Genomic DNA, 25,390 nt, shown 5'->3' with positions numbered 1-25,390 from the left:
AAGCAGGTAAATATAAATTTTAAATATAAATTGTATATAAAATTCATTTTGGTCAGCTGCTGGAGCAGGCTGCCCAGCCCGGTTGTGGAAGCCCCATCCCTGGTGGAAGCGCAGACCTGGAGCAGTCCCTGAACAACCCCATCTCCCCAGGCTTCTGTCGTGCAGGGGACTGGACGAGTTGGCCTTCACAGCTCCCCTTCCCACCTCAATTACATGTATTCCATGACTCTACAAACAGGCTTCTGTTTCACATTTAGCATGTTTACTTACTGTGCTTTTAATGCACAAACTTGGCTTCCAAAACAGATAAAGGGAGGCTATTAACATTAGATGCTATTAGCATTTGCAGCCTCTAGCTACATTGTGCAACAGCATCAGCAAGCTGAAAACTCCTGTGAATGTCCCATTAAAATAATTTGTAAGACCTGCCTCACTTTCAGAAGGGCCAGCAAAGCATCGCCTTCCTTTCAGAGCTGCTGTTTTGAAGCAAGCACCGCATTTTACAGTGCTGCAGTGTCTCGAGCTAGGCAGGAAGGCCGACAGAATGCAAATACGGAAATACTGTCAGATGTTACCAACAGGTGGAGAGTAAACTACCACATAAATTAAGGCTCTATAAATAGCATCCTGAAAGATTCTATAAACACCCTAAATGGGATGCTCTAACATTGCTTTCTGAAACATCAAATGCTTTTAAAAAAACAACGCAGCACAAAGTACTGCACAGAGCTGCAGAGAACACAGCAGTGCTGAACACTCCCTGGATCACCCCCACCTAGAAAGACACACACACACCCCCAAGGTATTGCCAGCTCTCATCATTTTGACTGGAAAAGTAATTGAGGATCTTGATAACAAACTGGGTGACTCTTCTCTGGAATATGCACTCTTTATTATGCAGGTCCATTTTGTTCCCCCATTTTGCCTACTGCATGTTCTCCTTCACATTTTAAATATCTGAAAGGCATCTACGGAGAGAAATGAAGCTGGCATAGGAGAATTTAATTTCAAGCTTCTCATTTCCTAAACCATGGGGCTGGAGGGCCTCCCTTCGGTCTCCCTGGTCACTTCTGCGTGCAGCCCTTGAGGAGAGCAGAGGAAGCAGCCACCAGCACAGGTGCCTTGGCTATAAAACAACCTCTAACAGGCAGGGTCAGGCATGGAGGCATTTTTATGGAGTACCTGACCTCCTCCTGTTCAGCAGAATATAAACCCTGTTATTATTCCAGCCCGGCAGCTTGCAAAAACATTAGGAGCTGAAATGCTTTATCTTTGTTTTGAAGAAATGGCACTTCGTGGCATCCCCCTTTAATGTGCTAACATTTCACGAGGCTGAGCGAGAACACTGCTGCTCTTCCCATGCAGAAGGGCTCTAAATGCCACCTGGAAGAGAATTATCACACGACTCAGTCAGCTGCTAACCATGCCACAGTGAGGACTCCTTCACTACGGAAACAACAGTGTCAACAGCCACGACGTCTGCGTCTCCTTAGGATCTGTACTTTGATTATGTTTGGGCTTTCTGCTGAGCCTACCTGCAACCGCTTAAACTGGAAGGGGGATTAGGATTTCTTTAGCTTGCTCACATACCCTGGGAAAGCATTAAGAAGCCTTCAGGAAGTGGCCGAGATGTATCACATATGCCAGTCCAGTAGTTCCCACATCACCCCCTGTAGCAGTTACCCCTCCTGAATGAAATTAGATGGACTTTCAGAACCAGACCCAAGTGAATAGCTTGTTGGCTTTTAGTTTTATTTCCCTCCTCACTCAGAACATACATCTATCTCCTCCTCTGTCTGTCTGCAAATCCATGCAGCAGAAGCAGGATGCAGCCTGCCAGACCCAAAGAGCCAGGACAAGCAGGGGAAATCCCTTCTCACGTCTCTATCCCTACAGCAAGTCTTCTGCTTATGCAGCCCCATGCCATGCAGCAGCGTGGAAGATGATGCTTGGTCTCACTGGGGTATGGCACACACTCACCCTGATCCCCAGGAACAGCCGTGGCAGGTGAAGCGCTCCCTCTGAAGCCAAACCCACTGGAGATTAAGCTGTGAACAAGTCTCCACTGAACAGGTGAAAACGTGCTGCTACACCAAAGCTTAAAACATGGTCAAAACTAGGAGATTTTTCAGGAAGAGCAAGTTTCTAAAACATCTCTAGACCCTGCTGCGAAGCGTGGCGTGCCAGAAAATCTCTAGATGCAGGTCACCTATTCTGTTAATCTAAATGCAAAGCCGTATTTTATTTTTTGTCTCAGAAATGAAACAAAATTTAAGAAAAACCTGGGTGGTATTATAGCTGAAAGCTTCCAAAAAATAATTTGGCTTGAGTGAAAACATGCAGAATAGAAAAGATCAGATTAAACAGTAAAAAATGAAGAGAGTATTTTATAAAAGAAAAGCATTAGGCAACCTGAACAACAGGAATGGCTAACAGTCCCTGGCCATCAATGCCACCAATGACTGTTTAGATTTTATAAATTAAGACTACAACACAGTTTACACCAGATGTTAGAGTTAGCACCTCAGAATTCATTTATTCCCTCTCAAATAAAGAAACCTTCAGCCTGGTCTTTAGAAATAGGCAAATAACATACTGTAGATTAAAACTAATTTCTACCAATATAACATTCACATTTTTCCTCTTCTGATAATTAATGCATTTGTACTGTCTTAGCAATGAAGATTAAACCAAAAAAAATAAAAAATAAAAATAGAGAAATGCCCATCAGTTAGACAATGTAAAAGCATATGAAAAAGCATCAGGATGCCTAGATAGATAGATATATAGGTAGATAGATGAAATACATGATGTATTTCAGTGTTATTGTATCTATTTTATAGTTTCCAAAATACCTAACAGGGAAATAAAGGACAAACTAACCAAAAATCTGATGTCTGAGCAAGACGCTGCTGTTCAATTGCCTTTTAAGTTCTGGGTTAAATTTGGATGCTTTGTGCTTCAAACCACAGAGCAGTGACTTCACAGTCTGTGTAGCAGCTGGCACGTAGCTGTTCATTTCAGTCTCCTTGATCTGCTGCTCTCTCTCAGACATCAGAAGTTTTACCACTAAGAAGCCAATGTGGTTTGGCTTAATCACTCTGCAAGTCTACTTCGGTACAAAATCAAATTTATCTTGGTACGTATTAACCAAGTGCTGTATTAATTAATATGCTAAATACATAACATTTCTGTTTCCATAGAAAGGGGTTAGGAGCTTTTTAAGCTTTTTAAATAGCCAAAACACACTTAAATGTCATTTCACAATAGAACAAACATCAAATCAGCAAGAGCTGAAATTTTTTTAATGGACTTGTATTTCAACATGAAACTATAAACAAATTTCTCATGGAATTATTCCATCCACTCGTTGGCTTCTAAGATAAATATGCTGCAGTTATATAAATAGAATCTAATCTCATCAAGAGAAGGCAGCCCAAAAGTCAGCAGACAGCTGGAAAAGCACAGCCTCATGCCCTGTTCCCCTTGTGTGTCACACACAAGGAATCACCTCCATACAGCTCTTAACAGAAAGGGTATGACTCCTCTGCTATTTTATGCAAAGAACAGGGCTACAGACTAGGGCTATAGTCAGAGAAAAGCACGATTCTCAGATGCTATGCAAAACTCAAAACAGCTGCTGTGGAAGCTGAAAATCTTCTGCAGAAGATCAGCAAGCAAGCAGCCGATCTATGGAGCGTGTGTGATGAAGCACCAAGAGAAGACAGCGCTGCATTCACAACGCACGAGCTTCTGGAGTCAAAAAGGACGATGGAAGACAATGGGCATGAAGAGGGTGATGGACTACAACCTTCTCAACCAAGCTGTCCCTCCTCCCTCACCACTAAAACCTCTATTTGCTTTGCCAGTAAAAGGGCACACAGGAAATTGTACCAATCCTGAAGTCTGCAGGTTCCCAAGAGCGCTCCCCTGCTGGCTCAGACTGCTGACAGACTTGTTTCCAGCCGTAGCTCATGCAAGACAATGGACAAAAAGGTGCAAAACACCCTTCTGGGTGGGAGGTCAAAATGACCTGATAAGTCTCTTTTCCCCTTTCAAATATATATATATATATTTTAATTTGATGACCAACCTCAAGCAAATTTTACAAAATTAAAGATGTTAAAGATTGTAAGTCATTACAGAAAGTTAGAGATGTCAATGACAGGAAGATAATAAGTAAGGGAAAAATCAGCGGTTGAAGAGCAGAGAGGCAAATTAGTGCCCGTACGCAGACAAGGCTCGCAGCCCATCAGCTGCCAGTCAATCAGGAAACACGCGCGTGGCCTCGAACCACTGCAAACATGGGCTGAATCTGGAATTTCCTCCTGTGTGACTGTGTGGAACCGCTTTACAGTCTGCTGGTGGAATTATGATTTTCTATTTGTCTAGTGCCAAACAAAGTCATACTTAGAACAATATAAAAAAAATTAAGCAAACAAAAAACACACAAAAAAAGAATTACTTCTAACATTCAATATCCCCAACCACGTTGAAATTAAGAATTTCAATGTTGTTGTTAAATTATTTAATGTTTGACTATTCCGTAATATATTAAAAATCAGTATTAAAATTAGTTTAATTCAAAGGGAAGTTACAATGTATTAAGGATAATGAGAAAAATTCTAAACTGAGAGACAAGCAGTGCTATTTTGGGAAGTGAACAGATGGCTACAGAAGAGCAGACCCAGAAATCACGAACAATACAGGGAGTCAGAGCAGGGCTGCTGGAAGGCGATGTAACTGGAGAACTTTGTTTTCTTATTTTAATGCATACACCTCCTCATAAGCTCAAGAAACTTGGAATCTAAAATTGAAAATATCTGACATATTTCCAGTTATGTTAGTGACTTGTAAATCAGTTTGGGCTGATTTTCTTTTCCTTCTCTGTACACACAAGCATTCATACACAAGCTTTTACAAAATCTCACTACTTTACAAAATTTTACGTGCTTTTTCTATGATGCAAGAAACAATTGGAAAACTGAAAAAAATAGGATCCATGAATATTTCTTACGAACTTTAAAACATTTCCATACAAACATTTGTATTACGTACTTTTAAGTATGTAATACTTAAGCTAAAAAAAAAAAAAAAAAAATCAATACATATAACCTTTCTAAAGAATACTAGATTTTTGGTCTGCTTTCATATCTGTAAATTATAGGTCTTTAAAATTCATAAAAACTAAGAAAATAAATGAAGCGTGCAAAAAGCCTTATCTCAATCTCATTTCACATTTACAAGAAAAAAAAAGCAGGACTTTCTCTTCTTCCCAAAGATGGGACAGACACAACCATGACTCCAGCTTCAGGGTATCTCAATGGATTTCAAACAAAAACAAAAATCCCAGTAATTCAAATCTACATTTGCTTGGGAAAGGAAACAATCGTTCCTGCTTTTTGTTGGTTATTACAGGAAATTTATCAATAATTTCTCTGCTTGTACCTGTAAAATTGAAAAACATAAATATTTTAACGAGTTGTATCAGTTCTTATCCAAATGCTGTATTTGCAATGTAGGTCTTGTCTTCAGTGCCAAGTTGGCTGGCCTTCTTTAAGTTGAAGGAAGAGATCTTTTTAAGAGACAATTTTCACTATTAGAACACAAGGAACAGTTCTCTACACACTTTCCTTGTTTGTTTATTTGTTTTAAAGAAAAAATGATTTACAGATTAGAAGTGCCAAATACACACACAAATCGTACATTTTTGATGCTGCAATAAATAATGCCACTTCCTATTAGCACACTCATCGTTGTAAATACTTCATGTTCCAGATCACTGTGTCACCCACAAACCATGCTATCAGCAAATAATCTTGAAGCTCCCATTCTCACTAAGTTCCTTTAGCTTTAACTCTATTGGGCAAGCCACCCTTTCAGGATCCCACAAAGCAGCAGCAGGATTATCTCAGTTCCTCTTTTATCTTTTGAAGAGTTAGGCTTCAGATCATATAGATCACAATAGATTCTTATTTACCAAATGACTTAACCTGCAAAAACAGTAATTTCCTCGCTCTATGTATTGTTGTATCTCTGTTACAAGGTATGAACAAAAAGTCAGGCCAAGTGCAGCCTCACCAGTGCTGACCTGAGGGCCAGGCTGGCCCCTGGGGTACACCACTGGCTCCCTACGGGCTGCTGATCAGCACCCTGGGACCCAGCTGTTCAGCCTTTAAGTTCCACGTTAGCTCCCATGCTTTTATCATAAGTTAGGTGAGGAGATGTTACACACGTCTGCAAATGTCCCCTGAAAAAGATATTTCCCTTCTTTTTGTTGAGGAGCAGAAACAGGCAAGAGGAAATGCCTGCTGTCAAAATCTCCGTGTAATTCAATGCCGAACGGAGGAGACACAAGCCATTTATTCAGACAAATGTTTCCAGGTGGCTACATGAAAAATGGCTTCTGGCACACGGGTCTAAAATCACCAATCCTAATTGCTGGTTTATGACCAGTAAGTAATAAAACTACCCTGTGATCTGGAAAAGAGACAAATTGCAATCAAAACAGTGTGAGGCAGCAGTCCTGAACCTTATTTACTTTCTGAAAGCTCTGAAGGATGTCTTCTGAAAGCGCTGAGAATCCCTGGAGCATCACAGGCTCCACGGAGAGGAAGGAGGGCTTCCCTTCTGGTTTTGATGAAGTTTGCCATTAAAAAAAACAAGTATGTAGTGACATATTAAATAAGCTGAATGATTACATTTCCGCACTGATACAATGCAGCTCTAAATCAACACACAAGGAATTAAATGAGCTCCCACTGCTAACCTCAGAACAAACCTGCCACAATTAACAAATGGCTGTGCCCACCTGCCGAGCGCTCCTCGCTCCCCCGGGGCAGGCAGGGACCCAGGGACGGAGCCTCCCGGGGAGCTCGGCTTCTCCTGCAGTGGGACCCTGCACCCTGCCACCACACAGGCGTGCCTACCAGTGAAAACATGACCAGCAGGAACTCTGGAGATTGCAGTGATACTCATCAGGTGCCTTTTTCCCAGTCCTGGAGTAACAAGGTGATACCTTTCTCCAGCAAGTCATTTTCTCACACAAGGATGCATTTCTCTGTCTGATAGGAACAAGCAATGTGTTTATCTCAAGTGGCACATCCATGCTTGGTAAGAATGAAAACCATTTGTACTTATTATCCGCCTATGCATTTGCGGAGTTGTACAGGTTTCCTGACTGCCAGCCTGCCTCCTTTCACTGGATTGGAAGCACAGAGCTGTAAGAAAAGAAAACGCGTTCACCTCTTCAGCAGAGCTCTCAGAACTACCACGCTCTCAGCGCTCCTTGCTGCTAGGGCGGACGAAGCCAATACTAGGACAAGGAATTGCAAAGCCCTTAAAACACCACAAAACACACCTTAAAACGCACCTCTGTGCCCGCCAGCTGCCAGCAGGCAGGGCAGAGGCAGGGCAGAGGCTGACGGCAGCCGCTGCCAGGGGAAGCTCTGGCTAGAGAGCCACCTTTCTGAGAGCTGCAACAACAAAATTCTGCCTTTGAGAAAAGCTACGGGAAATGCTAAGCTGAGGAGACAGCTTCTGGCTTTTCCCAGTTATTTTTGGAGAGCTCCTCAGCCTTCAGGGCCAAAGGCAAGGTGATTGCAGCATGCTGTGAAGCCAGACACCCCGAGAAGCCTGAGATCGTTAAAAAAAAATCATTTAGGCAGAAGGAGAAAGATGAGTGAATTAAAATTCTAAGCTGAAACAGAAAGAAGGAAAAATCCTTTTTTTTTTTTTTTTTTTTTAAATTGAGGATCTCGATTACTGTAACACCCAGTCACCTTCCAAAAATAAAATGACATGCTTTAGATTCCTCATCTTTTAATAGACATTTCCTTTTTTTCTCCTCAGATATTATGTGGCTTTAACTTTTTTTTTTTTTTTTTTTTTTTTTAAAGACTGCCATTCTCAGTGTACTAGTCATTATGGAAGAAAGAAAAATACTTTCCTATTGAAACAGGAAACAGAGAAGTTCATGCTTGTTGCACTCTTATTTGAGATTCTTCTTCACAGCCTTGGCCAAGCACTGGAGCACTGGAGAAAAGCCTGTGTGCAGGATGAATCTCATCCTTACTGTAGATGCTCGGCCATGTCAAGGGATCAGTTACTGACTGCACACATCATCCTTGTACCAGTGAGCTCGGGCGTGCTGACCTCAGCCCATGGAGCACCTTCCAATTCCTAAGATCCTGACTTTGATTTTTTGTACGGAGACTTGTACACAAAATAGACGGAGAAGAATGGTTGCCTCTTGCTGCCTTCCCTGCATTATGTAAATGTTTTAAAGTGAACTCTAAGGGCTTATGCCTAATTGCTCAGGTATTAACGCAATCCTGTTATTTAGCTGAAAGGCAGTGAATTCCACAGAAGGCATTTTACTGGTTGCCAGGATTGAGCACTCTTCTTACCAATGGGATATGCTAGAAAGCACTAATGGCAGGTAACAGGGTAGGGCTCACTGTTAGAAATCCTCCTGCTTCTAAGCTCTGGTGCTCGGTGAGTTCTGTACGTGTAATTCACTCAACAGCACCTCTCTTCCAGCCACAGGCTCCAGCAGTCTGTCAACTTTTACATCACCACCTTTTATGCACTCTCTTGTAAGCAGTTGCCGTTTTTCTGTAATCTGATCTGTGCCATAACGACCTGGCTATTTTCCAAAATCTCGAGATAAAGACAGGGAAGGAACTCGCTCATTTCAGCGCTATGAAACTGAAGCAGTTGCATACTGGAGAACACAAACATGCCACAGTAGTGGTTTGGATTGAATATGTATCTTCCAGAAATGTTTAACAAAGTCATTTTGCAACAATTGGAACACTGCCCCAAAAGCTCAAGTTCTCAAAAACACTCTGGGAAAGACACGATGGCAAACACGGGTTTCAGTTACTGCTTGTCTGGACGAGCACATGGTTACTGAACGCCGCACAACTCTCCTCAAGGTAGGTGCCTACAGATGGCCCGAAGAATCAGACTCTGAAATAAAGCAACTGGGTGAACTGCATCCCACAGCCAGTGACCTGGTACTTTGTGTTTTGGATCAAGTTGCCAAAGTTGCAGAGAAGTTTTATGTAAGCGTGCTGAAGTGCTACATGTACCTGGCAGACAGCCCTTCATTCCCTGCATCTCTTCCCAGCACATCTGAGCACCACCAAGGCAAAGCTAGCACTGAGGGGCTGACAGAGGCTTTCTCATTCTTTTATAAAGAAACATCTAATCCCTGCAAGACTAAAATCTCAAAGCTCATGCAAGTTGGTTTGCTGTAGCAGGACTTGTTCTTGCAAAACCATTGATAGCTACCATTTGATACCTTTCCTGAAGAGACAACATTGAAACAGTTGGTTTCAAAACAAACTGTTGGGCCAAAATCTTTTATGACTGCTACCACCAAACAGATTGCTGCTCTGAATTCCTACTTTGACGATTAATTTTTAGCTTGATAAACTAAAAAGTTACGGGTGTAACTGTACTCAAGTGAACCATACCTGAACTCTCCAGAACAGACTAATTTGCCTCACTGACACCAAAACAACTTTTTGCTCCCCAGAAAGTATTTTGCCTAATAAGTAGTTTGAATTGATAAGGAGGTGAAAAAAATTGAAAAGAAAAAAAGCAGCAGCAAGTTAATCCCTAAAGCCACACTCCAGTAAGAAGAGGAGATAAAGAAGAGGAAGGAGAAAAGAAGTGGGTAAATCAACACCACAGGCTGGTTTTGAGGAGAAAACTCGCCCTTCTACACCAACTCATTTTAAAGTAACATCACAGCTGTTTCTGTAACCCATACGGATGGGTTACCATTCATACATGGCAACACCAAACCTCCATCTATGTGAACTACCCCTCCAAAGTCAACGTTAACTGCTCTATTTCCCCTGTAAGAAGGCTCACAAAACACAGTATTACAGGTGGGTACTCCAGAAGAGCCTCGCGGACACATCTTCACCAATGTTTGAGAAAAGAAAGCAGCTGCACCTCTGTGGTACACTTCCCCTCTAGTTTTACAGTACCTTTCTTTCTTAGACCTTGGTAGGGAAGAATGGGCAGAGGTTCCCAATTTGTCATTTGTCTGAACTTGGCGCATCCTGTACCCACAGCAATACCACTACATGACTACGCAGCCTGTTCCCACACTGCCAGGGAGTATTATCATCAATTAAAAATCCCTAATGACAGAAAAAATACAGAGCATTCAGGCAAATCCTGAAATAATGGCAGTAACATGTAACTTTCATTAAGGCATGACTGAAATAACAGCTGACTGACTCTGAGGTGGGAGTTAATTCTATTTACAGTAAAGTGGAACTGTAAAACAAAATTCAGAATAAATTATTAGCAAAAAAGTGTCCTGACTGCAGTGATAGCTGTCCAGAAAAACTGTCATGCAGTAACAAGTCTGGGCTATTGGCATGGCATAACACCAGCCCAAACTGACAGGAAATACTGTACCCAAAGGCAATCTTCCTATTTGTCCTGAAAAAGATGGACACGTTTATTTCAGGAATTCAGTTCCTCCCTTGCCCTCCACTACTCACTGCCAGTGGCTTGCTGCTACTCCCGTGCCAAACAGGGCTCACAAAGGACCCAGTGCCACTGGACCCACTCCTCAGCCCACAACATTCAATCAACCCAGAAAGCAATTTATCAGACATATTTTAGCCCACACAACACCATCTCCAAGACGAAGAGAAACGAACACAACGCAGAGAAAACGCACGTGCAATGGGCAGTTTCAGCTGTGCTGTCATCTTCCACATTTCCTAATGGAAAGTTTCTCGCTCCTAGCCTCCAGTCTGTACACTCATAGTTCACTGTTAAATCTACTTCAGTTCTGGCTTTGAAAATAAAACAACAATAACCACCTCTAATTTAAACTGAAATCTTTCAGATGGTGATTCCAACGCCCAAAAAGTTATTAACAGTCCTCTCTCAGGCTACCAGCTATGTCAGACAATCTCCGGCCGTCTGATGAAGGGTATTCAGGCAGTGAGGGTTAAAATCAAGGAGTCTACCAATCAAATTCACAAAACCATGGCCACAGCTCACTGGAAGTTCTAAACTTATTTATTTTGGCATTATTGCAAATACAATTAAGTACCTACATGTTTCTAATACTCCAGCTTGGAAACAATGTTTGCAATACCAAATTGTCTTTAACGTCAGTATCTGTAGTATCTCATTAAAAATGGATGCTGTTTCTAGCAGAGTGTTTGTAAGGACTGATACAGATTAATTCTCTGTAGGCTTGAGTGAAAAATCAAGAAGCAGAATTCACATCTAAATTGAAGATAAGAATTACTCCCAACCATGGCAACAGCTGAGCTTACATGCCCTGTTCAGCAGCAGGGAGAAATCTGCCTGATCCTGGTAACTGTCCATTATCAGGCATCTGATGAATTCACATTTGAATTTTAAAGTCAGCCTTAAAGAAAAAAAGATAAAATCATACGAAAATAGCACTTTCATACACAAGTCTCAAAAGTTTTAATAGATATCAAAAGACTGTAAAAGAATGAGTGAGGACTGAATGCAGAAATAGACCACAGAAAAAAATGAACATAGAGCTTCTTCAGTTCCTGTTCTGCAATACCACCCAGCTGCAGGTACACCTTAAGCTTTGAGCACCACAAATGTGCCTTACAGGAAGAGAAATGTAAGAGCAACAGAAGCTCAAAAAAAGTCTTTGTTTCAATGGCAGTGGCAGCTTGCCATTCCAAGTCCCTTCCTCACAAGCTCACATACATCACTGTGAACTTGACGAATTCAGTTTTCTGAGCAGTCAGTGAAACAGTGTTTGTACCAATTAATCCATTTCTCCAATCTTTAATAAAATTGATCTTTTTGATTTTGAGCTTGAAGAAAAAAATAGCCCATTGTGTAATATTTAAAAAAAAAACTTCTACAAAAGCAAGGTATATATTACCACATACATCTCTGTCTCTCTTATCACAAAGCCTATTTCACTACATATGGCAGTGATTCTGCAAGAAACAACAGTAGAAAATTATTTCAGGCATGTATTTCATTTCTAGCAATCATTCCAGAAGACAGCATAATGTTATTAGAGCTATATTAGGAAAGTAAAAACAAGAGCTTCTTCCTGCCCTTAAAATACAAGATGTTCCTACGGTTTAACAGAGTTGGCCAACAAAGTTCACGTCTTCCAGGCAGTTATTCATTTCAGTCTTCTTCTTAATCTTTGTTTGCCAGAAATTATTTTGTGTTAATAGTAATAGCCACAATGTGTTGGCATTTTCCAGACATTCAAGAACGATCCATGCTCCAAAGAGCTCAAATTCTGAAGACAGGCAGGTATACAGAGGTTTGGGGAAAGAAATTTAAGTCAAATAAAACTTGATTCATGATAGGTAGCACAGCAAGGTTGACCTGTAAGCCCTGAACAAGCCAAGCCAAAAGAATGACGACTGAAGGAGAAGACACAACAGATGAATTCTTCCAAGGTGTGCCACACACTGATGTTGCAGAGCAGGGAGCAAAAAATGAGTGTGAAAAAAGCTGACAAACAAGTGAGTTTGACAAGTGAGAGAGATATATTGTTTTTCCTGTTGTAGTTTAACTTCTGTTACTTCTCAGCTGCTAAGCAATTTCATTCATTATGCTACTAGGGCTTTATTAATCAAATCACTTGGGCTCTGTCAACATTCTCAAAAGATTAATTTCTTATACCTCTCCCACACAGAAATGCTTATTTGAACAGAAAACACCATTCTGCTTCCTTCACTGATGATATCCTTAGAAGAATGTGCTGGACCTAAAATATAATCCTTGTTCTGATGACTGGAAATGCAAATTCAATTTGTATCTCATTTTTCTCCACTGTTTTTTTTGCAAATTTAATAGGTTGAGTGTTACACAAGAATTGTTGTAATTCTTCATGCGAATGACGTTTTACACACAAGGTTTTAATAAAGCAAAACGACTGTACGAGACCTTCAGACAAATGACAGGAGCAGCATGAATACCATGTTTATATCGCAAGTACAGAACCCCTATTTCTGTCCTTTCTTCTCCTTTCTTGTTTGACACAATTTGGCTAAGCTGAAGTCTGTAAAGCTAAGCAATTAAATCACTCTCATAAAAATAATTTTGTTTATTATCTTCCCTGCCCCCCTCCCTGACACCAATTCAAATATTCTCCCATACTTTCCAGATTTAAGGGGTAGTTAATCATCGGCAATTCTCCAAAGCCATTTTCTTAGACTACTTTCTATTCTGTCTTCTAAGTGTCTGAACACCAGGACCAATGAATCATGATTAAACTCTTAAGATTTTGTCATCGTATTTGTATTTTAAAAGAAGAAAAAAAAAAAAAAAACACGTTGGGCTATCAGTAAGATGCAAGGCTCTGATCCAAAATCTCTGAAAGCTGTTCAGGATTCCACAGAATTTAAAATGTTGTTTTAAGAACATCCTGTCTGAATGAATAAGAAAAATAGCTCATAAAAATAAAAAGGCAATTGCAGAAGTTCCCATTATATCACAGAACCGCAGAGTGGCTGAGGCTGGCAGGGCCCCTGGAGCCCACACGGTCCAAGCCCTGCTCAGGCAGGGCCTCCCAGAGCAGGGTGCCCAGGACCATGTCTGGGTGGCTTTTGAGGATCTCCATGGAGGAGACTCCAGCACCTCTCTGGGCAACCTGCACCAGGGCTCAGCCACCCACATGTAAAGTGCTCCCTGACGTTCAGAGAGAACCTCTTGTGTCCCAGTTTGGGCCCACTGCCACTTCTCCTGGCACTGGACATCACAAGGAGCCTGGTCCTGTCCTCTCTGCACCCTCCCTTCAGGTATTTAGAGACACTGCTAACATCCCCTGGAGCCTTCTCTTCCCTAGGCTGAACAGTCCCAGCTCTCTCAGCCTTTCCTCACAGGAGAGATGCTCTGGCCTCTTACTCATCTTCACAGCCCTCCACTAGACTCTCTCCAGGAGCTCCAAGTCTCTCCTTCACTTGGGAGTCCAGAAGTACATGCTGCACTCCAGGTGTGGCTTCACCTGTGCCAAATACAGGGGAAGGACCATCTCCAATATCCACTGCCATTCATTTCACCACAGAAGTTGATCAAGGTTGTCAACGGTGACTTCCCCTTGGTGAATCCATGCTGAGTACTCCTGATGACTTGCTTGTCTTCCATATACCTGAAAATTTTATGTAATTCCTGTTCACAGACCCTCTTCCGGGAAGTCAATGCAGTTTGAATATTAACAAATAGACAATGTGCACTTGTGAAGCTCTGTCTTGCAACAGCCAACTAAGAGAAGCATTATGCTTTGGGATGCAGTGAGCATCCTAACACCAAGCTCTGAATTTCATAATATAACATAAACTGGCAGCTGAGCTGCGGCATTTGTCCATAGCCACAGTGTAAGGATCAGAGGCTTCTAACCAAGAACGAAGGTAAATGTGTGTGTTCATATCCAAGAAAATCATTTTTCCAAAGGCACCGTGTTAGCAAGAGCCAGTTAGGAAAGAGCATCTCTCTACATAAAGAGGAAGTCAGACACTGCATGGCCTCTTTTGTTGGCTCCACCTCTGCCCTGCTGCTGTGACTTATCCATTTCACTGCTCTCTGCCTTGGCTTCCTATGTCCCACTCTTTCCATTCTATTTTCCATACCAGCTCTTCCAGCAGAGATCATGGGCCATGGAAGTTCTGTTCCTGATCTTAATTTGAACCACTAGGTGCTGCTGCAGCACAGATAATAAGTAATTACAACAAACTGTCCCGTAAACTTATCTGGGATCTACGCTGAACATGCCAAGACTGACCCTGAAACAGTCCGTGAGGACTTACTAATGTCATGCTTTTGCCATGCTGCAACAGAAAATGAGCGGTCTCCAGCTTGGGGAGTGCTCTTCTGTTTTGCTTGTGATACCAGCTGATAGTTCTCTCTCTTTTGCATGAAAGAAAAGAAATACGTGCTTTGAGGAAAGGGCAAGCTGACCCAGGCCTTGGAGATGTCTAAAGGATGATTGAGGAACTGCTGACCAGGAAGACCATTGTATTGACATCCTTGAGGGGAAACATTCTGATGTATGCCCTTCAGTATGTCACCAATCAACTCAATGCAAGGTGAACAGTTGGCTGAAAACCAAAGATTAGGGGTATTCTCGTATGAGCTAACCGTGAACTATCCTCACGGTAATAGCAAAATCACACCCCTAGGCTGGGAGAGCCTGGCCCAGCAGGGGACCTTTCCTCTCTGAGGATGCACAGCATGACTTTGCCATGTCAACATGTCAGCAGTGGGCTACTTAGGAAGCTGATCGGAGGCTATGGGATTGTACAACCATGGAAACGTAGTGATATGGGATTGTGTAAAGTGCGGCACAGAAAGTCCTAAGGTGTGCCAGCTCTGTGGGAAACCACCCGGACCCAGACTTGTGCAATTCTGAAACACACAGCATGTCAACCTACTGCGTGGACTGGTTTATTGCATGCCCAGTAACAAATCCAAACTTTGTTTTTTTTTCCAGACAACTCCTGAATTACAAGCATTATTCACTGGTCAGTGATTCACAAGCCACGCAGGAAAAGCATAGATGAAGTGCTCTCCCAAGCCCAGTAAGAAACGGCCAGCACTGCAGGTAGCAAGCAATACCACGTTGTATACTTCCTCGCCAAGGTAGAACATTGGCAGCCTGTCAGCCAGGACCCTTTCTTTGGATCCCAAATCTCTGAAAAACTTCAACTACGTCCAATCTGCCCTTACAGAACATTGAGAGGGTTACAGGCTCGCAGAACTCCCAGGGCAAGGTGTCCCAGGATGAGCAGTTCTTCCACCTGCATTCCCCGTGGCCAAATGAAGCAGATCTGCCTGTCAGCAAGTTTACAAACCTCTTACAAACACGGACTGGCTGGGCTGCAACAAGGCTGCTCTCTGCAAGAAACAGACAGGATTTGATAGAAACTTTATGACACTTGTCAAACAGGTTGTAAGCAGGATTTGTGAACAACAAATCCTGTTGCGACCCTCAGAATCTGCACACACAGACAGTCCCATTAGTTTTTAGTATCTGCTGCTCTTTTTGCCAGAGGAGCTGTATTCCAAATTGAATTTGAAAGAAATGGATGTCTTCTGTTGGGACAGGTCACAGATTTCACATTAACTCTTTCAGTTCCATAATGTGTATTTCTGAACACTTTCCAGAAAGGTTCTTGTCCAAAGAAAAATCCAAGAAAGGGAGCATAGAGACCTTCATTCCGTACAGTGACTCACACTATCACCTATTGTTAGAAAGACAAATATAAAAATAACACTAGCTGCAAAAGCTCCTGCCTTAAACTACCACAAAGATTTCCCATGGTTTAAATAGTTGTCTGAAAATATATAAAATGGTATGAAGAAAAAGCCTGGCCTACTCTACCTAATGGTCACCAGTGTTAAATTCCTTTTATCAATCAGTTTTGGAGGCCTGGGATGAAGCAGTTCTCTCACTGACATGTGGGAAGGGTGCCCTCACTTCCCCCCTAACACCTCATTTAAAAAAAATTCTGACAGAAGTCATGCCAACTGCCAATTACTCTCACTCTTCTGCATCTCATTGCTGTCACAAATTTGTCTGGCATTTGCTTAAGTAGATGCCTGATCCACAGCACATCTCTTCTAAAGGAACCCTGGTAAGGAATTGGGAAATGGTGACCCCGCAGGGTTAGACTGCTGTGCTCAGTACCAGTGCCAACCGTCTGGGTTGGGGTCTGGACCTGGGCCTTTTTCCTTCCAACGCTCTAGGACAAAATAAACATTGGTGAATGCTTCATAAACACTACAAACACCTGAAGCAGAAGTAGAGACTATTTCTCAAATAAATAAATAAATAAAAATAATTAAAATCTGCAAGCCCCTCCCTTGGCCACAGCACACTGCCAGCCTGCCGTTACCTCACAGACAACATGTGCTTGTCAAACTCTCTCTTCTGCCATTTTTGGCTGATAGAAGAAACTTACTGCAACGTTTTTCCAGATAGCAAGTGCATAAACTTCCACTGTGCATCATAACATCTTCACATATTATGAGTCCAAGAGGACTCATTTTCTTTTACATAATAACCTCTATATAGTGGGACAGAGAGATGGTACGGCACCTGGGATGATAAAGGCAGCTTACGGCTCCCAAAAAGCGATAAAGGTAATGAAGAAATCCATAGCTACATATTTGCAGCACCAATGAACAAAGTTCCTCCTAGGAAGTGGACAACTTTGATCGTTACAGATGAACATGATGTTGAGGCTTCAGGAGACAGGCACTGCAAATTCAGGCTCTCACCAACTTTGATGTGCTGAGGTTCATAACCTCTACAACATATAACATAGTTTTAAAGGCAAAATTATAGGTTGAATCAAGTCCCTAGATTCAGTAACACTTAGTGCAAGTACATGCATATTAAGTTCTGTAGCATTTTTTTTTTTCCTAATTAAGGAAATATACTGTGCATTAACTGTTTAGCTCATAAACAGAAACGAATCCATAGAAGTCTTCCTGGTTTTGACTACTTCTACTGATACTCCTTATAGGATGCTCTACGGCAACAGTCACTCTCATTTCGTCCTGAAGAAAACTTCCATATAATATTCATTTTCATTTGATCTGTTAGAACTGGATTCTGCTTTAGGAATCAGCTCATGGTTTTGCAGAGGACGGAGAACAAGGCTATAGGTAGCCTTAACACAAAAATTCCTGTTCACACATTACAGAAGACAGAAGAATGAATAGAAATGGGAAAAAAAATGAATATATGAAAATGTTTACTGAACACCTCTTATCATCATACTATTATTTTCCCCAAATGCCTACACACTTATTTTAACAATTAGTAAAATAATCAATTCCTGGAATACAAATTTTTAAGTACCTACCCATGCCTTAAAAGAGGTGTTCATACCAAAAGAACAATTAAAAGCTACTGTTACAAACTCTTTGGGGGGGAGAGGGGGGGGACAAAAACACAGTCCCCATTATCTTCCTACAAGCCTAAGAGGTTTCCTAACAGCAACCACTGAAGTATTTTGTTCCTCAGAGAGCTGTACCCATCAGCACCGAAACCAGCACCTTTGTGCAGTTCTGGTTTTCTCTCACTCATGCCGGGGGAACAGCAATGCAAGGGCTTTGGGTTAGCTCAGAAGAGGACCTGGGGGATGGTGATCAATATACACACACAGGTTTCTCATTGTCTGTTTTGATTTGGGTTCAAACGCTCGTTCTCTTTGTTCCCTTGAGGTTACTGATCACCAGCTTTTTTAGAAAGCAAAAACTCCACTCCTGAGTTATTGACCAGTTCACAAATAATTATCTTTTAGAAGTCTAACTGCAACCACCTCCTGTCCTGACAGCCATCAGAACCTTTTAATAATATCCTGATGCCAACTAGACACGACTAGAAGCAAAACATTGCCCTACAGTGAAAAGAAACAATTTTCTTGCCCACTGCAGCAATATTTGTATCTCAGCACAAAGATGCTACATCCATGCTACGCTTCCCAAAGGTTGACACGTTTCATGTTTGCATTTCATGTAAAACTTTGTATGTCATGTAAACTAATCACCACACTTTAGACAAACCTACAGATAGGATTAATGTACGCAATTTATCACTGGGTTTTAATTTGGACCAATTGCAATTAAAATCAATAATTTCTGATTGTCAAAGGGGGAATAGTCTCAAGCTGACAGACTCTGATGGATACTATAATAGATATTAACATCCAACCTTGAAAGAAAAATAAGAGAGATAAAAATGTGTTTTATCTACAGTCATTTCTATATTTTGAAAACTCTTTACTACCAACAAATTCACAGGCCCACATAAAAGGTTGTTCACACATAGAATTTAAAATTCTAATCAGCAGTTCTGATTAGTCTGAGATATGAAACTTGCTATCACCAGTTACCAAAGTCTTCCAAAAAATGCAAGAGAATAGTCTCATTCAGCTGAGACACCTCCACAGGGTTATAGGGTAATTACACTTCCCAGTGGGACACGTGCTCTGTATTATCAAAATGCTATGAAGACATTAATTATTGTTGTATTTCTATGAAAAATACTAAACACCAAGCTCTATTATGCAAAATAGTAAATAAAAAATTATTTCAGAGATTTCCCACCTGCAAACTGTTATTCTGAAACACAACAGATACTGAAAAGTTTGACAATTGATATTGTCTTTGAGACGACAAGTGGAGTAACCTAAGTCTTTAGAGCAGAAAAATTATAAATAAACAATCTCCTTACCTAAAGGAACACAACCACCATGTTATTCCTCCTCTGAAAATCCTTGAAAGGTTTCTTTAGCTCCAAAAGATATAAAAAAAGCAATGGTACCACAGGAAGCGAATATTCCTGCACGGCAAGATGCTGTTCTGTTTTCCTTGCATATGTGTGCTTACATGGTACAATGGTTCCTCAAGTAAAAGCCTGTTTTTAATCCTGTTACAACCTTATCTCACACCTTTGCTCTTGAGGGTGCATTTCACAACCCTGAAGGGAACCACTTGTTGAAGAGCAGCGGTGTCCATCCACCTTTCCCGTTGTGTGTGCTGGAGCAGGGTTTGGAATTTCCATCACATTTATCTCCCGCTGACCTTCTGCTGAAGGATCAGACGCAAATCTGCCTCTGAAGGAAGTTTAGATTGATGCCAACGCGACAACCCGAAAGGATGCATTATGTATGTTGACATTCTCCTTTCCGGTTATGTAACTGCTTAACTATTTTAAAAATACCTAATAAATACGTGTAGATGTTGTGGAGTTGAAGTCCTCTTCTTGCCTTCACCAACTGATCAGGAAGGAGATGGCATGTGGGAAATGACAGCCTCCCACCCACCAGACACCACAGGCTGCTGAGACCAGCCCCACCAGCAGGACCAAGCCCCTCCTTGAACTTCTCAGCGACAGCAGGAGATATTTCCCATTTGGAAGTATTTCTACCTTGACTTAGATAGAAACCAGAGAGTGGATTTAGTTTGGGACTGCACACACAGTTCACAGACACAAGGAACCCAAATACACAAATTAGGTTTTTTCTTCCCAAGCTAGGACAGCCAGACAGAAGTTATTTACTAGCTTTTTAGCTCTCCCATCACAAGCATTTTGTGCTAATGGTTGCATATTCATAGGGGCACATGCTGGGAGAGACTACCTGATGGCAAGATGCTGGACACTTAACTTCTAGCCCCCATTCCAAGTACTTACTCACATATACACACTCAAGAAAAAAAAAAAAAAAGTCAAAAGAAGAAAAAAATCACAGAACTCTTTGCATATAAAATAGATAAATCTTGGGAGTTGAATGTATGTATATAATTTCAAAATTTGGCACCAAGAAACACGGTTCAATTAAAACATATATGTAAGGACTAGTTCCTATAATAGAGCCATACTACTGGAAATAGCATGTACAAGAAAATTAATTTCTCTAAGCCCAATTTTATTTTTTCTTCAACTGAGTAGTTTTTCACTTCAAGAGACTTTCCTGTTTGTTTTAGCACAAAGGCTCTGCCCTCTGGGAAGTTAATACTAAGGTAGTTAATTACCAAATCATCAATAGGTATTTATTGAAGTTGAATGAGTATTTATTTATTAAAATAATATGCTGAATGGTTGGAAGAGGGATACACTTAAAAAAAAATAAACTATGAAAAACACAGACTCAAAAACTCTCATATTCCCCAGAGCACATCTTAAATGCACCCACCCTATCAAACCAACTTCAAACCGAGCCAGTTTAGAAACAGGAAGAAGAAATCAGAACGTGGGTTTTGACAAAGCAGCAGGCATTTGCTTCAAAAATAGCGAAACTATGTGTAAGGGAACAAAATAGGCTTCATTTCTCAAAATAGCCCACTCTCTCAGACAGGTAGATAGATCATCGTGCACAACATACGTAACGTACGAGGTGGGAAAGAACACAGGAAGACTTTCTGAAAGAGTGATTTTTCCCTTCACTTGAATTTGCTGAATTTGGGAAAGGGTACAGTGCTGGGGAGAGACGTCTTCATTCCAAGAGCCAATTTAAAAAACAAAAGAGAAAACACTATCTTGTCAGTAACTAGGATCTAGCTAGCTCCCTTTTTCTGCCATTGTATGCAAATTAGACATACCAGTTATTACACCTAGATGATTATAACGAGCTTTTTAGTGGTCTGTCCACAGCTTTACACAAAATTTATCTACTTTGCACCAAGTTTCATCTACTTTAAAGCAGTAGTTTAAGAGTGTTGACCCTCTTTTAAATCACCCAAGCAAAATAGCACAAATAGCAGATTTCTTTCAATGTTTACGTGAACAGCACATCAACTGTATGCAGCTGTTTCTCCTGGGAATGACAAACATTACAGGACAAAGCAGGAAAAGGGAAAACCTGGATTTCAAATCAAAAACTGATTTTCCCCCGAGAGCAAAAAGCCAAAAAAAGGTACCAGATAGGGGAAGCCAAAACAGCGCGGGGAGGGTTCCTGTGAAACATCTGAGCACCTGGCGCAGGCAGAACACCTCGCCTTGAACACATCCTCCTTTGACTCCTCTAAACCATGAGTTCAGTTCTGCTAACAGCACTGCCCCAGGAAGCAATGCAGGTGAGAAACCAGCAGGTGAATAAGCGGCAGCACCAGACTGCGGTCAGGCCCCCTGTGTTATGCTATGCCCACCTTCACTACAGCGCTTCCACACAACACAAACCCTGACAGGCCTGCTTGTTCCCCAGAATTAAATCCTTTCATTAATTAGAGTATTTCAGAAGCATTTTTCTTAGTCCTCCCAATATTCATCTCTATACAGTAAGCAGAGCTAAGCTACAGGAATGAGAAAACAACTAAAAATATCCTGTCTGAATTACAAAGTCAGGGAGAAAACTGGAGAAATCATTTAATATCAACCCCTCAAAAAAAAAATCAAAGAAGTTCTTATTTAAACCAAAGCAGTAATTTTGAACTTCAGATATTCAAGCAATTTTTGAAGAGGATTTTTAAAAAGTAAAGGCAGTGACGAGATCTTCCTCTGCATCACTGGCAGATAAAATGTACAAAGGGGCTTGAGAGAAATTCTGAGAGTCAAAAAGCAAAAAAATCAGGAGGGTGGCACAGACAACATGGAAGTCAGCATCAGAACAAATTACAAGGAGGTAGGGACCCCACGTTGCTTTTGAAAGAGTATGTAGATAAGATAATTCAGCTTATACAGCGAGACACTTCAGAAATGCTTGTTTTCAACATAGCATTTTGGGATGTCTGGTTGTCTTTTTTGGCTAGATACTACAAGAAGTGTAACAATTAGCAAGAAAACATCTGCTTTCCTTTTAGGAACATAGAAGGTGAACTCTAGGTTCCTGCTTAAGTAGTCTGCATTTTTTGATAATAATTTTACTGAAACTGGTCAACAGTCAACTTAGCAACAGCAACATGTGAATTAAATACATGTCCTATCTAATCTCTCTCTTACACATTGGACTTGTTCAAGATAATGACGGGAGAGACAGAAAGAGATATTAGGAAGACTTGGTTACTAGTTTAGATAAAGAAGACAGTTAATCACTAATTAAGTTGTCAACATAATTGTTACAAACAATTATTTGAACATCCTCCCCACCACTAAGAACAGACCTTTTGAGATTGAAATAAATGGAAAGAAAAGGATACAAGCTGAGGAAGATGTAAACTAAATCAAGAAATCACCTGGAATTATTCTAAGAAAAGTAGAAGATATCACAAAAGCAAATGACAGGCAAAATGATCAAAAGATGCAGAGAGGTCAGGGACAAGAAAGGCTTGACATTCATCAGAAAAGAGGCCAGAGCTTTGGGGCTTGCTGTTTTGCAGAATTTTTCAGAATTTACAATACCTAAACATTTGCTAGCAAAAAGTTGCAGGACAATTAACTGATTTTTGATTATTAAAAAAGCTAAAGGAATTAAATACATTTCAGCTCTCATTTTCCTCTTTTACGTGAAGAAGTGGAACAGTACATTTGGGATTTTTTTTCGTGGTTTAAGCGTTTTACAAAGACATTGAATAACAAAGCCTCAAGTACCAAGTAACTTGTAAACCTAGGACTACGTAACTCTCCTTACTTATCCTCTAGGGAAGGGAAAGAAGTACGAAAGGATGAGAGATGGCGAAACACCAAGTTTCTTTAACAAAGAATGCTAAGCATTAAGATATTTTCCCCTGAAGTGGAAACAGTTCCAACGCTCCAAGTCGCCAGGCGCTGAGAGCCGCCTGAGAGCACGCGCCTCTTCCTGTTGCCATCAGCTCGTCGCGCAGTTTGCAATGACGTGTGGAGCTAGGAAACGGAGCGAGCGTGTATGTAGTTATAACAGCAAAACTGTGTTTCTGCCAACACAGTGAATTTTATTTTATAAAAGTAAATGAGTGAAACAGTTTAGGTAGTATAAAACGTACCAGTACAAGGGTAATTTTCCTCACGCAATCTGTCACCAAAGTTTATTGCTTCCTCTACAACTGTAATACCACAAAGGGACTTCTGATCAAATCTTGATGTACTTGATGCACATTCTCTAAGCTGAGAAAAAATAAAGCAGCAAAAATAAACAAAACAACTCATTCAATGACAGGCAAGTGAATTAACAGGATACTTCTGTAATGATATGTGTTGCAGAGTTTGCTTAATATCCAAGGATTATCGCTTCTTTGCTGGTATGAAATTTTAATGAAAGAAATTTCGTTAGATGGCACTTATGGACAAGCAGCTATTATGTGAAACCTTAATTCTTCACCTCATGGTGAGAGCAACGCAGCTAAAGGAGGCTCTGCCCTGGAACAGTTGCGCTTCCCACCACCGCCAGGAACTAGTGAGGTCTGTCAGATTGGATCATTTCAAGGATTTGCTCCAACTCTGTTACTTTGTCAAGCCAACTGCCCCCAGTCCTACCCTTAGAGCGGGGGACACCTGGCCTCTTGCCACCCCAGAAATCTGCAGGCACGTCTGTGCCCAACACCCACTAGGTCCTGCCCGCCCTTCTGCCGTGGAAGTGCCTGCTCTCCTCCTAGGCAAATTCCTTCATACAATAAGGGCCCAAACTCACTTCGACCGAGCACATGACGACAGAGGTTGCTCACTCCCAAGCTATTTCAAGCGCTTTATCCACCTGACTGATGGGTGCTGGCAGTTCTGGGCACAAATCACACCCATGCTATTTCTCAACAAACAGACAATGAAGAGCAGTGTGTGAAAGAAATGTTACGTTACTTGTAACTACTACTTCCAAACGGCAAGAGTCACAGTAAGAGCCATAACCTCAAATGCTCCTGGCCAAAAGTAAACAGTGTTCGGCGAGGCAGGAATGTAACAGGATGTAGGGAAATAGCAGGCTGTAGTTTGAACAGAAGTCTGCAATAAGAAACAATGACAGACAGCACTATTCCTTCCTTCATGTCATCCTCTAAGTCCTGCTTTTTCAGTCAAAAGGCACTAAATGCATCTGAAAGACTTCCTTCCGCCTTTACTGACAAGTCAGAGCATCTGCTGCTACAACAGAGATGCCTTTCCCTACCGTGAAATTTTAAAGATTTCTTCTTCAAAGCCAGCAAGAAGACTAATTAGCAAAATTCTCAGGATAAATGCTGAACAGAAAATGTTTACAGTGTTACAATGGCTAACACTTCTCTTCCAATATGGTATAAACCAAAAATAAAAGCAAAAATCGCTTGCACAGATGTGAGATGGATCCCCTCCGCTTATGACAGCTGTGATTTTTAGCAACTAAGTTACACAACAAATGCACACTTGAGTTTTGTTGCAGGCCCTGAACAGAATATCAAGTAAGACTGGGCTAATGTATGTTTGGAAGAGGCAGGTATTCACCGAGACAGCTACCAAAACACCCAAAGAACGCTAGCTAAAGCTGAGATACACAACAAGTAATTAAATAACATCTACTACAAGCCTATGCAAAAAATTTGGGGGGTGACTAGAATTTGAATCTAGCTGAGATTAAAATGCCTTTAAAAACAGACAGGAATATACAATTTGAAATTCTCAACACTTCTTTTTTCCTGAAGAATCTGATTAAAAAAAAAAAAAATGGATCTGAACTCCTATGGAAACATTTGAGAAATAACTCCCTGATTTTTTTCCTTGAACTAAGAACAAGAAAACCCCAGCAAGAGCTCTGCATCTCTAAAGTTTTCCTTTAAGCATGTAAACAAAGAAACTTTGAAATATGGAATCTGACCTGCTGGATGAAACACTGATCTTCCTTCAGAAAGTTGCTCTCACTTTGGCAGCTTTCATGCCCTGCCTGGATTGAAACAAGTACCACACGGTTCTGGGAGGCACTGCAGAAATTCTCCCATCTCAGCAGCCAAGAGCTGGTTTGGGCTCTTTTTCTGAGCCACCCCAGCAGTCACTCATTAGCGTGCAACTGTT

General features: G+C 41.1%; 1 protein-coding gene and 1 long non-coding RNA gene across 17 annotated transcripts in view; both read right to left on the bottom strand.

The window, feature by feature from the left end:
* The window catches only part of GPHN (gephyrin), a 279,302-nt gene that overhangs the window by 211,550 nt on the left and 42,362 nt on the right, over window positions 1-25,390 (bottom strand). The window lies entirely within an intron of this gene.
* On the bottom strand, window positions 21,894-25,290 carry LOC311437727. Its single transcript, XR_014693663.1, has 3 exons — window positions 25,197-25,290; window positions 23,404-23,524; window positions 21,894-23,284 (listed from the first exon to the last, which is right to left on the bottom strand). It is a non-coding gene; the product is annotated as an uncharacterized lncRNA (long non-coding RNA).

The sequence above is a fragment of the Aythya ferina genome, assembly GCF_964211825.1.
Source record: "Aythya ferina genome assembly, chromosome: 5".
NCBI lineage: Eukaryota > Metazoa > Chordata > Aves > Anseriformes > Anatidae > Aythya > Aythya ferina.
This window is presented reverse-complemented; position numbering and strand designations above follow the sequence as displayed.